The sequence below is a fragment of the Papaver somniferum genome, chromosome 7 (assembly GCF_003573695.1).
Source record: "Papaver somniferum cultivar HN1 chromosome 7, ASM357369v1, whole genome shotgun sequence".
Lineage (NCBI taxonomy): Eukaryota > Viridiplantae > Streptophyta > Magnoliopsida > Ranunculales > Papaveraceae > Papaver > Papaver somniferum.
This window is the reverse complement of record NC_039364.1, coordinates 213,021,631-213,033,345: the sequence shown is the minus strand read 5'-3', so window position 1 is coordinate 213,033,345 and position 11,715 is coordinate 213,021,631. Positions and strand designations below refer to the sequence as shown.

Here is an 11,715-nt window from a genome sequence, read left to right as displayed (position 1 = left end):
ACCCCCACTTTTTCAATATACACTATAGTCTTCAATATAAGTTCACTATTGTTTTCGTCATTTTTGTATATTATCTAACAGTACATATACACTATACTCTTTTATTTCCTTGTGTCTTTTTCATTTTTTCTATGATCCTACAATGCACAAAGTGATCTCACTTTAGATATGCTTTCTTGAATGCCATATTAGATAAATAAAGTAGTTTAAGGTATATACCACATATTATATGTAGGCACCGGAAGAGAAGATTTTACCTCATTGCGATGATATAAGTACATGCATAATATACCATTATTCTAAGTATGATGTGGCTTATTTGCTAGTTTTGTGGATAATACGATAGATTTGTAGATTCATCTCTTTGTACTACATCATCCTAATGTGTAGAAATGAAGCTAGTTTGTAAAGTATATATAACATTTTTGTGCATGATCCAAGAGCATAGCGTATCTGCACCACAATATCCTAGTTTTTTTCTATTAAGTATATCATTTTATATATGGTCCAATAGTGCATATATATATATTATACTCTTCAATATAAGTTCGGTAATGTTTTCTTCATTTTTATATATATTATCTAATAAAGAATAAAGACTAATATCCTTTAATAGAAGTTCAGTCAAACGGATAAATTTCCTTGTTGTTGTTCGTTTTTGTCTATGATCCTACAGTGCATATACGCTATACTCTTCAATATAAGTTTAGTAATGTTGTGGATTAATATGAGTTCTTTTTTATGATGTTAGGCTTTTGTAATTTCAGTCATTTTTGTAGATTTTTTTTTTTATCTTTGTAAATGTAACGGTGGTTAACATCCATTGACATATATGAGTGCATTTTGCCTGTACTAGAATAATTTTGTTCATTCTAGAGATATATGAATGTCTATTAGATCATCGTGCGTGATTTAGATTCACTTTTAATGTGCATTTTTGTCTTTGATGTAATACTTAAAGTTTAGTGAGGGAACGTGTTGCCGCAAATTGATTGAAATATAAGTGCATATTGCTTGTACAGTCGTACCAGAATAATTTTTTCTATCGATGGATGTATTATTGTTTTTTATGGAAGTGTGCTTTATTTAGGTTTGCTTTATAATTTGTATTGTTATCTTATTTGCTTTATAAGTGTTCTCTCTGCGCATGTAATGCCTCTTGAGGATCTGACGTCACTTGTTAAAGTATTTGGTAGCACAGAGAGTCTGAAACACGCCGCGTATATGTTTTCCCCTACTCTACAAGGAAAGAAGCAACTCAAGGAAGAGTTTCCAGAAGAAACCATTAGAAAAACGAGCTCTGATCAGAACCCTTCTAATTTGTTTGGAAGATGACATCTCCAGTGATATTGCTTTCTAGAAGAAAGGTTATTGTTTCAATGCAATTTGTTTCATGTTCTCTTAGTGCTTCACTTTACCGGTCGTTCATTCAACTTTCTAGTGCAGCAACAGATGACATTGAACTGATTGTTGTTGTGGGTAGCAAAGGAAGGGGAAACCTAATTGGTGCCAAGTCAAAAATCCGTGATGCTATTCATTTACAATTTACTTATTATTGGTGACTGCACTGCTAATGTTGTTACTTTTCAAGAGGTCGGAGGAGAAAAGTTCATATCTTGTGGATTATATTAACGTGTACAGTGACCCGTCTAAATATGGTCATGTTCAGCATGGGGTCTTGTGTTTGATTTGTATATAATTTGCATTTGATATACACTGTTGAAAAATCAAAGTGCATATATGCTGCACTATTGAAAATCAAAGTGAATGTACACTGCATTGCTAAAAAATCAGTGCACAAAAGTTGTATTGTATTGTTTCAGTAGCAAAATTCTCTGTAATAATTACTTTCTTTTGTAATTGAACAATGCAAAACTACACTCTAATTTGTATACAGTGCAACCTATTTGTACTCATTTTTTTTATATAGTACAACACAACTGCATTTACATTTTTTAGGAAAGATTTCAGTGTTATTCATCATATGAATCTTAATTCATTAGTTACCAATAATACCTGAAGCCAAGGATAGGCAACACATGTTCAAAGTGCCAAAGCCTGTTTCTTACATTTCCTCTTGCTAAACTAGCATTTTCTATCTACAAAAAATCTCGGAAACTTGCTAGATTAGAGTTTTATAATTGATTATATTTGAGATAAAAATGTTGTATCTGTACCATACAAAAATATTTGTAGTTTGGAGTGTATATAAATGTTTTATTCGAAACATTTGGAACCTGTAATAAAGAATGTTTGATGTTTTTCACTATATCACAACTTGTTATATTGTTTTGAAGGTTAATACTCGTCTAAAAGCAGTGAAGCGCAATTGCGCTTGAACTTATGAGAGCGCATCTGCACTGGCTTTTTAAAGCGGTGCAATACATCTACACTCTGATTAATTGGTGCATTTTCAATGTAGTCTAAAAAACCACTGTACATAAACGACACACTCCTGGAAAATCATAGTGTATAAAAGATGTACTTTGAAAAAATCCATACAATCTTATATCCTTTGCGATCCAATCACATCTCAATTACTCCTATCTCCATTAGACTCTCTCAAATGGAGACATACAGAATACATAATATGTTTAGAAAAACATATATCAAAATTAATATAGAAAAAATTTAACAGTGACAAGACAATAAATAACAAAGAACACCAATATCCCCTTATGATGCTGCAAGAACACCAATATCCCCTTTTGCAGTTGTTGCTGCGCTCTCAGATCCATACAGAAAGCATCTGCGCAGGAACTATTCAATCCATGAATATTACTGTGCATATCTTTCCATTCAGAAGTTCCATATTTGGTTATTTCCTTCGTTATTTTTAAGAATTTTGCAGCATCTAATTGATTGACTGATGCCTACCAAAATAATCAAAATGATCATTAACAATCTATTCGAATCGAATTTGAAATACGATAATAAGTTTTTTACATAACAAATCACATGATAGTATCTTAGAATATAACAAAATGTTCTAAAATGCTTACCACAGTGTATACATGATGTACTCTGCGAAAATCACAGTATAGTACATATGCACTCAGGTCTCAGGGATCATATTCTCAAAATAAACTAAATTTTTCTTCAATACAACATATATGTAGTTGTGGATTATACACAAAAATCAAGACAAAATAGTAAATGCATTTGTAAAAAAATAACCCAAACTAGCTAGGTTTTATCAGTATAGGTTATCTACACTGTTGGATCATAATGTGAATAACACTACTAGACAAGCATCTCGACCCTACTGACATGTGGAGTGCAGGCTCTGAGTATTGCAGGACAAAGGCTCGCCATCAGTACCAAATTCATAAGAAATATTATAGCAGTGTACAAAACAAGCTAGCTAATTACCATAACAGGAAAATGAAACATCTAGAGTCTAGACCACATTAGACCGCCTAGTCCTAGTATAATGATCAAGAAAGAATGACAAAACATGTAGTTAATGAACTGGTTCATTTTCTCTTCATCAGTGTAATAAGAAAGCATAAAAAGGATAACAAGTGACCATGTATTTTCCTGAAGATATATGCTGAAGAAACATGCTTATTGATGTGAAGAGTGGTAAAAAAAAAAAGAATATGTATACCTTTTATGGTTTCTTAACATCAAGTCTTCGTACTTTTCCTCTTCATAAAACATATATTTTTTCCTTTTGTCATACCTATGGGACTCATTGTTCAATAATATCCATTTCTCGCACCTTTGTTACTCCTTACTCTTCAACGCCATCCATTTTTTGACGTCGTTGCAACTTATCTGCAATTTCATATAAAGCTTTCTGCTCAATAACAGTAATCTTATCGAGCATACTCGACGAAAGCTGAAATACAAACATAAATACACATTTTTTATGAGTGCAGATTATATACACTCTTCTGAATTCCAAACATTAGTAACATAAACACATATTTTTACCATTGAAGAGTTTATACATTGTTTCAAAATTTATTAACATATGCTACAAACCAAGTATAGTCTATATACACTCTCTAGAATATATACATATATAAATTTTAGTGTCGTATTGCTATCTGGTACTCTACGAACTACAAATCTTTGGTAATTTCCATCGAGATTTCTTTAATGTTCGACCTGGATTCTCTTGGTAGGTTTCTCCCCTCCAAAAATTTCAGTGGTTGAAAACAATAAGTATGTCATCATACCATAATTATAGCAAAGCCAAAGAACACAAAGAAAAGCTTAAATCTCTTTCTACTATTCCATCACATGTATAAAAACCAAACAAATAGCAACAATATAGACAATCTGTACTGCTAAAATATCACATAAGTATAAAAATCAAAACAGTATAGGCATTCTGCAGTCTCATTAATACAGTACAGTCATTCTGCACTTCTAAGAAATCACACAAGTGTAACACTCAAAACTACTGTATAACTTCTATAGAGTATAAATAATCTGCACATTTCATGTACGGAAAATCACACAAAATCATATAATTACTAGAGTATAACATAGTAGAACATAAACAATAGAGTATAGGCAATATGCACTTCTAGAAAATCCCTTTCCATGTATGGAAAATCACATATAATCGACATAAATTAACACAGTATGGTATCTACACTTTTAGACATAACAGAACATCAAAAATTAGAACAAAATGTTGGATTAAAAGAGGAACATCCGTGTTTTGGTTACTTATTTTGGAGATTTCTTGGCTTCTGCTACTGATCTACACTTCCAGATTATAAGAGAAAGAAGCATAGAAAATAAAAGAGTTATTGGATGTTAAAAAAATTAAAAAAATATGAGTATAGCAGATCTGCACTCCATGATCATGGAATAAAAAAATCAGGTGATGAATCTATACAAAACGAACTGCGTGTTATTTGTGATGGTTTTCAAGCATAAAATAGGGTTTTCTTCAATGTAAGAGATATATATTGTTGGATTAGAAAAAAAATGGAAAATAGAAAGTGAAAAAGATCATAATTGTAATACCTTTTTTTGCGTACTACGTACTTTGTGATGTATTTCTTCTACTGATTTGGAGTAGAATTACTTACTCTTCTCATAATATTTTGATGATTCTTCTTGTTTTTACTATTTTAATGGAGATTCACAGAAAATCTAGGGTTTTCAGTGAATTTTTAGATAATTCAGTATGAGAATAAAGTAATTCTTATGGTTCCCATGGATTTCTTCAATTTTTATTGATGATCATAAGATTTTTATGATGATTTTCAGAATTTTGTTCATTGTTTAGTAGGCAAAGACGAGATTGGGTTTTTGTTGGGAGAGAGAAAGAGATCGAGTGATACTAGGGTAACAGGGAACCGTGTAGACACGCACGTACCGAAACAGGGAGTATTTTAGTCATTTCGTTTATTTTGAACAATTATGGACCTCCGGTTAAACAACTAATATGGATGGACCCTACTAGAAATAATTATATGGGCCTAGGACCAAACAAGAAATTTCTCTAAAAAAAATCAAAGTGCTTTTTACCCAAAACACTTCCCAAATTCTTCAATTTTTAAAAGGAAAATTTCTTGTTTGGTCCTAGGCCCATATAATTATTTATAGTAGGGTCCAACCGGAATTTTTTTTTATCCGGAGATCCAAAATTAATTAAAACATGGAAATGTCCATAATGGCCATTACTACCAAACGTGTGTGTCTACACTGCTTACAAATTTGAGTACATCTGGTACACTGCTTAAAAATTCGAGTACATCTTTGCTACACTGCTTACAAATTTGAGTACATATCTATCTGAGTACATATCTGTCGTACTGCTTACAAATCCGATTATATATCTGAATGCTTACAAATTCGAGTACATATTTGCTGCACTGCTTCCAGGTAGAGTACAAATCTGTAAGAATCAATGATAAATAAATTAGAAAACGTATTATATCACATACATTGTAGGATCATACAATGTAGCAACCCAACCTTCTATGTTCCTCCAAATCCATTTGCAGCACACCTTCTTTCAAACACACGTCACAACCAATTTGTAACTTCATCAAGACCACCACCAATTTCACAAGCTTGCAAATCTGAACCAACAACAACTCCTGTTCCTATCATTCAAAATCTGTCATTTCTTGCAATAAGTTCTGAATTGCAGCTCCAGATCATCTCCATATCCAATTCCAGTACTGAATCAAACGTAACAAAGAGCATTTATTTCAGTATTTCATATACGTACTGAATCAAACATAACAAGGAGCACTTCCTATCAGTATGCGATATATGTACTGAAGATTCATGAACTACAAATCAACAGTATGACAACAACAGGTGACAGATCTATGAAAAATAAGAGAATCGAAAGACATATTACAGTATTTCACATAAGTACTGAAGGGTAAGACTAAAAAAGGAGCAAAAACACAGCAAATAGAACTTCCTATCAGTATTATACATACATACTCATGGATCGAACCAAAAAAATTGGAAAAACTTCAAATAAAACAAAATTAGAAGAGTTTTGTATCAGTACGCCATATATGTACTGTCAATTCATACACGAAAAACAACTGTAACAAACCTAAAAAATGTTATAATGTTGAACCAATGATAAATCACAAATAACCGCTACAGTTTTAGTTACCTGTAACCCTGGGAAAACAGCATTGTTAATCGCAGATTCCATTTCAACCAAAAGAACAGGATCTTTCTTGAAGAAAATCATGCCACCTCTGGGACCTCGTAATGACTGCAAATTGAAACAGAAGACATAGTAAACAACATGACCCTTGAACCTAAACCAATAAAAACAAATGCTGCTTGTGTTGGTGTCAGTAGTTGCAGTCTTGCAGACTTCATGAATGTGACTAGGTGTACCTTGTGAGTGGTGGTTGTTACAACATCACAGTATTCAAATGGGTCGGCAAGTACAGATGCAGTAACGAGACCACTTATGTGAGCCATATCCATCATGAGAAAAGCCCCAACAGAATCTGCAATATTCAAGAAACATAGCAGGAAAGGGAATTAGGTGTGCGTAATGGGTTAACTAGTCTGATTCTCTGATCACTAAGAATAACAACTGTTGACAATCAAAATATATGTGTATACCTTTCTCATTCGAGGATAATCGAAATCACGAGGATAAGCACTAGCACCAACAATGATGAGTTTTGGTCGAAAGAGGGTGGCAGTTTTCTCAAGCATATCATAATCAATAAGGCCTGCAAGTGAATTTGGTAATGAATGCAAATTATCAACGAATTATAAATGAACAACAATAGATCACATAGTCATTACACAATATAAGAATGCAGAGCATCACCTGTTGATTCATCAAGACGGTAGGGCATCGATTCAAAATAAATCGAAGTCCCAGATACCCGTCTTTTAGGAGTCATAAATCCATGTGACAAGTGACCTCCATGAGGAAGATCCATACCCTGTGCCAGTTACATGAACAAATCCCTTTGTTGACAAAGTGTCTCTAGCTCATCAATGTACTCATTGCCACCATAATACCTACATTGCAGAATGAAATGATCAAATGCATTTCAATACAAATACAGGGAAAAAATACAACATTAAGCACCATCTTTACCTTTTACCAGAAAGCCCTTCTGAATACTTGTTTGTGAGACAAGAACCCACAGCTTCCATCACTGCGCGAGATGTAAAATTCTCTGAAGCAATGAGCTCCAAGCTGTTAAACTGACGATTCTTCTCACTATCAATTATTGAACGTACTTCAGGGTCTGCCTAACTTGAGAAGGTAATCTATCCGCAGTAGTAGTACCCAACTTGGGAAAAAAAGTTGAAGAACCTTTAGTAAAAAGATTGGGTTGTTGTACAGCAGCACCCATTATTGCAGCTCCACTGTATGCCTGCATCTACTTCACTTCTCCTTAAACATAACAAGGAGCACTTCCTATCAGTATGCGATATATGTACTGAAGATTCATGAACTACAAATCAACAGTATGACAACAACAGGTGACAGATCTATGAAAAATAAGAGAATCGAAAGACATATTACAGTATTTCACATAAGTACTGAAGGGTAAGACTAAAAAAGGAGCAAAACACAGCAAAGTCAGCAATCACAGGCACTTTGACACCATTCTCAACATAAGTGTGATAATCTCAGAAGGGTTCAAGGTTCTCCAGTTTTCACAAATAAGAATTTCAGGTCATCAATACTAGACTTAAAAGTAACCAGGTGAGCAAAATGATGATGATTATAATAAATGTATGCATAGCAGTAGGTATTTGGATTGGAACACTCTGCATCAGACATGTTTTGAACCTGCAAATGTCACAAAGATGTAACAGTATTAAAATACAGTATTTCACATACGTACTGATGGGTCAAACTAAAAAAGTGAGAGATCTATGAAAGAACAGATTCTAAGAGCAGTTTCTATGAGTATGCCATATATGTATTGCAGATTCATGAACTACAAAATCAACTGCATGACAAAGAATAATTAAGAATCTAGGAGAAACAGCAGAATCGAAGCACGTAATACGGTATTTCACATACGTACTGATGGGTCAAACTAAAAAAAGTGAAAGATCTATGCAAGAAACAGAATCCAAGAGCATAAACAATGAGTATGTCATATATGTACTGCTGGATAATACGATCTGAAAGTGAAAACAAACCTGATTTTGAAAAGAAAACAGAAATATAATCAAATCGAACTAAAATAAGCTAAAACTTAACAATCTAACCAAACTGAATAAATACGAACAAATTCATAAAAACAAACAGAACACAACCGATCTCCATGATCTATGCAAGAAACAGATTCTAAGAGCAGTTTCTATGAGTATGCCATATGTACTGCAGATTCATGAACTACAAAATCAACTGCATGACAAAGAATAATTAAGAATCTAGGAGAAACAGCAGAATCGAAGCACGTAATACGGTATTTCACATACGTACTGATGGGTCAAACTAAAAAAGTGAAAGATTTATGCAAGAAACAGAATCCAAGAGCATAAACAATGAGTATGTCATATATGTACTGCTGGATAATACGATCTGAAAGTTAAAACAAACCTGATTTTGAAAAGAAAACAGAAATATAATCAAATCGAACTAAAATAAGCTAAAAAATTAACAATCTAACCAAATAACTGAATAAATACGAACAAGATTCATAAAAACAAACAGAACACAACCGATCTCCATGATCCAAAATTCAAATCTTATAATGATTCAAAAACTGTAGCAGAAACAATGAGTATGTCATATATGTACTGCTGGATAATACGATCTGAAAGTGAAAACAAAACTGATTTTGAAAAGAAAACAGAAAGATAATCAAATCGAAAGCTAAAATAAACTAAAAACTTAACAATCTAACCAAATAACTGAATAAAAACGAACAAGAATCATAAAAAAAAAAAACAGAACACAACCTATCTCCATTAAACTGTAGCAGAAAGAAGAAAACGAAAAGATTAAGCAACATACCTGTTAAAAATCGCAGAAGAAATCTTCAGAAACCCTAGTCCCAAATCCAGAAGAAGAAAGAGAGCAGAATTTTCTCAAGAATAATCGGCTGAATTTTTTTTTAGAAACTTTGAAATATACTACTTTAATATATGTACGATTGGAAGGGTAGTTTAGGTATTTAGAAATTTCGCACAATTTGTCCCGCACGTGTACAGGACCTGGGCTTAAAAAATTTGGTCCATTTTCATGTTTTCTCTTAATTATGGACCTCTGATTAGTGGGCTTTAATGGGTGGACCTGCCACTAACTAAGAACACTATAATGGTACCTATTGGTAATTCCTACTTTTCAAAAGCTAGGGAGGAAGAGTTTTTAAAAGCTAAAAAAGCATAAGCTTTGGTCCCACCAAAATTTAATGCTTGATTTATCCTTTTTGTCCCTATTTTATTTTGTAAATGACAAAAATTACCTTAAATATATATATAATCAATTTTTTATTTCAAATATTTTACTCTTTAAATATTATTATATTTTATTTTCAAACTATTTTATGATACCCTTCATTAATAAAAAAACAAAAACAAATATTAAAATTACTTAATTTTATTTTGATTTTTTGTTTGAAAAATATATATATATATTAGAAAGTGGTTAAGTATAATTAATTTTTTTAACAATCATAATAATAACACAATTAGTAAATTTAATATTTAATATATTTTTTTATTATTATTTATTTTATTTTTAAACCCAATAAAATTGAATAAAACTATTTTCAGAAATATGTCTGTTTTTGTCATTTGCCATAACAACAATGGTTGAATCTCATATTTTACCAAACATATTTTGATTACTTTTTTAATCAGCTTTAACTTTAATTAATATTTTACCAAACGCCTAACTGCTTTTCCCCACAACACAGCACAACAACGCACAACAAAAAACTGCTTTTATAAAAGTCGCAGCAATACCAAACTAAGCCTTAGTTGTTACAATTTCCTGTACATAACAACAGAAGAAGAAGAAAACAAAAAAACAATCTCGTGAAAACAAGGCTTCGCTAAATATATACATGTAAAAACGAAATTAAAGTAAGCAGGGTGATATAGGAGAATAAAGTCCTTTTATCATCCAGTTGATGTCAGCAACTTCATATCTCTTGTGAAGTGGGAAGGTGTTGTTCTTGTCAGCGTAATTCCTTCAGCTCGACAAAAACATTTTCCAACTGAAGATGAGTCGACAGCCGTCATAAGGAGCAATTCTCGTGCTGATAATGTTTTGTATATTTATTGACTACCAACTCATAAACTCACAGTGCAAATCCGGGGGCGAGTACTTGTATATATTATTATTATAAGTAGATATGAACAGGCTAAACGGGAGAGGAAATAAGAGTTTTATTTCTCCATCTCTACGTCTAAACATGAGTCCCGGATGGGGGTATTTATACATTTATAAATCAGGTGATAAACATCACCTTATGCAGATATTCATCAACATATTGAAAACAGGTGTATACCCTATGCGTCAATGGTATACTTAAGATGTGGGCCCCATATAAATGTGGTAACCGGTGGATCAACCACGTTGACAATCTTTACACAATACTTCCCGGTTCATGAGAAACCGAAATATTTCTTCGATATTAACTTTAATGTTATATGTAGGTGTAGATAATCCACAAGGCCAGGTGGCAAGATCCTAAACTGTGATACACCAAAGAACAAACAGCGGCGAAGCACAAGATAGAACCAAACGACTCAAAGAGCGAGGTATCACGTGGGTCGGACGTAATGGCCCAATAGTTGTTGGATGTGACGTGACCCTTATCCTCTGACAGGTCGGGCGAACAATCAGAAAGCACTCGGTCAGACGAAGGAAGATGGTCAAACAAAGGAACGAGAAGAAAGAAGGGCGACATCGTGTTAACCAGACGATTAAGACTCGGCCTCGGGTGAAGAAATATCGGTCAAACCATAAAGTCGGGCGAGCAGTGAAGGTCCGATAGGGAACAACTAAATTGATGTAATGTGACCAACATTGTAATTCTGTTGTATGTCGACCTTGGCCTATAAATATAAGGGCAGGTCGAGAGAGAGAGGCAGGTTAAAGGAGAGAGAAAGAGGAGACTACATTTGAGAGTTTGAGAATTACACCATTTGAGAAGGAGAGAACACCTTGTAATCAAAGAAAAGAAATAATAACATTCATCCTTTCGCCCCATGGACGTAGGTAATCATACCGAACCACGTATATCTTTGTGTTTATGTTTGTTGAACATC

The 11,715-nt window shown here is 33.0% G+C and overlaps 1 long non-coding RNA gene across 1 annotated transcript; it reads right to left on the bottom strand.

Moving 5' to 3' along the window:
* Positions 1-2,453: 2,453 nt before the first annotated feature.
* Positions 2,454-5,299, bottom strand: LOC113299513. The gene is made up of 3 exons (XR_003335090.1): positions 4,990-5,299; positions 3,611-3,780; positions 2,454-2,873 (listed from the first exon to the last, which is right to left on the bottom strand). It is a non-coding gene; the product is annotated as an uncharacterized LOC113299513 (long non-coding RNA).
* Positions 5,300-11,715: the final 6,416 nt, after the last annotated feature.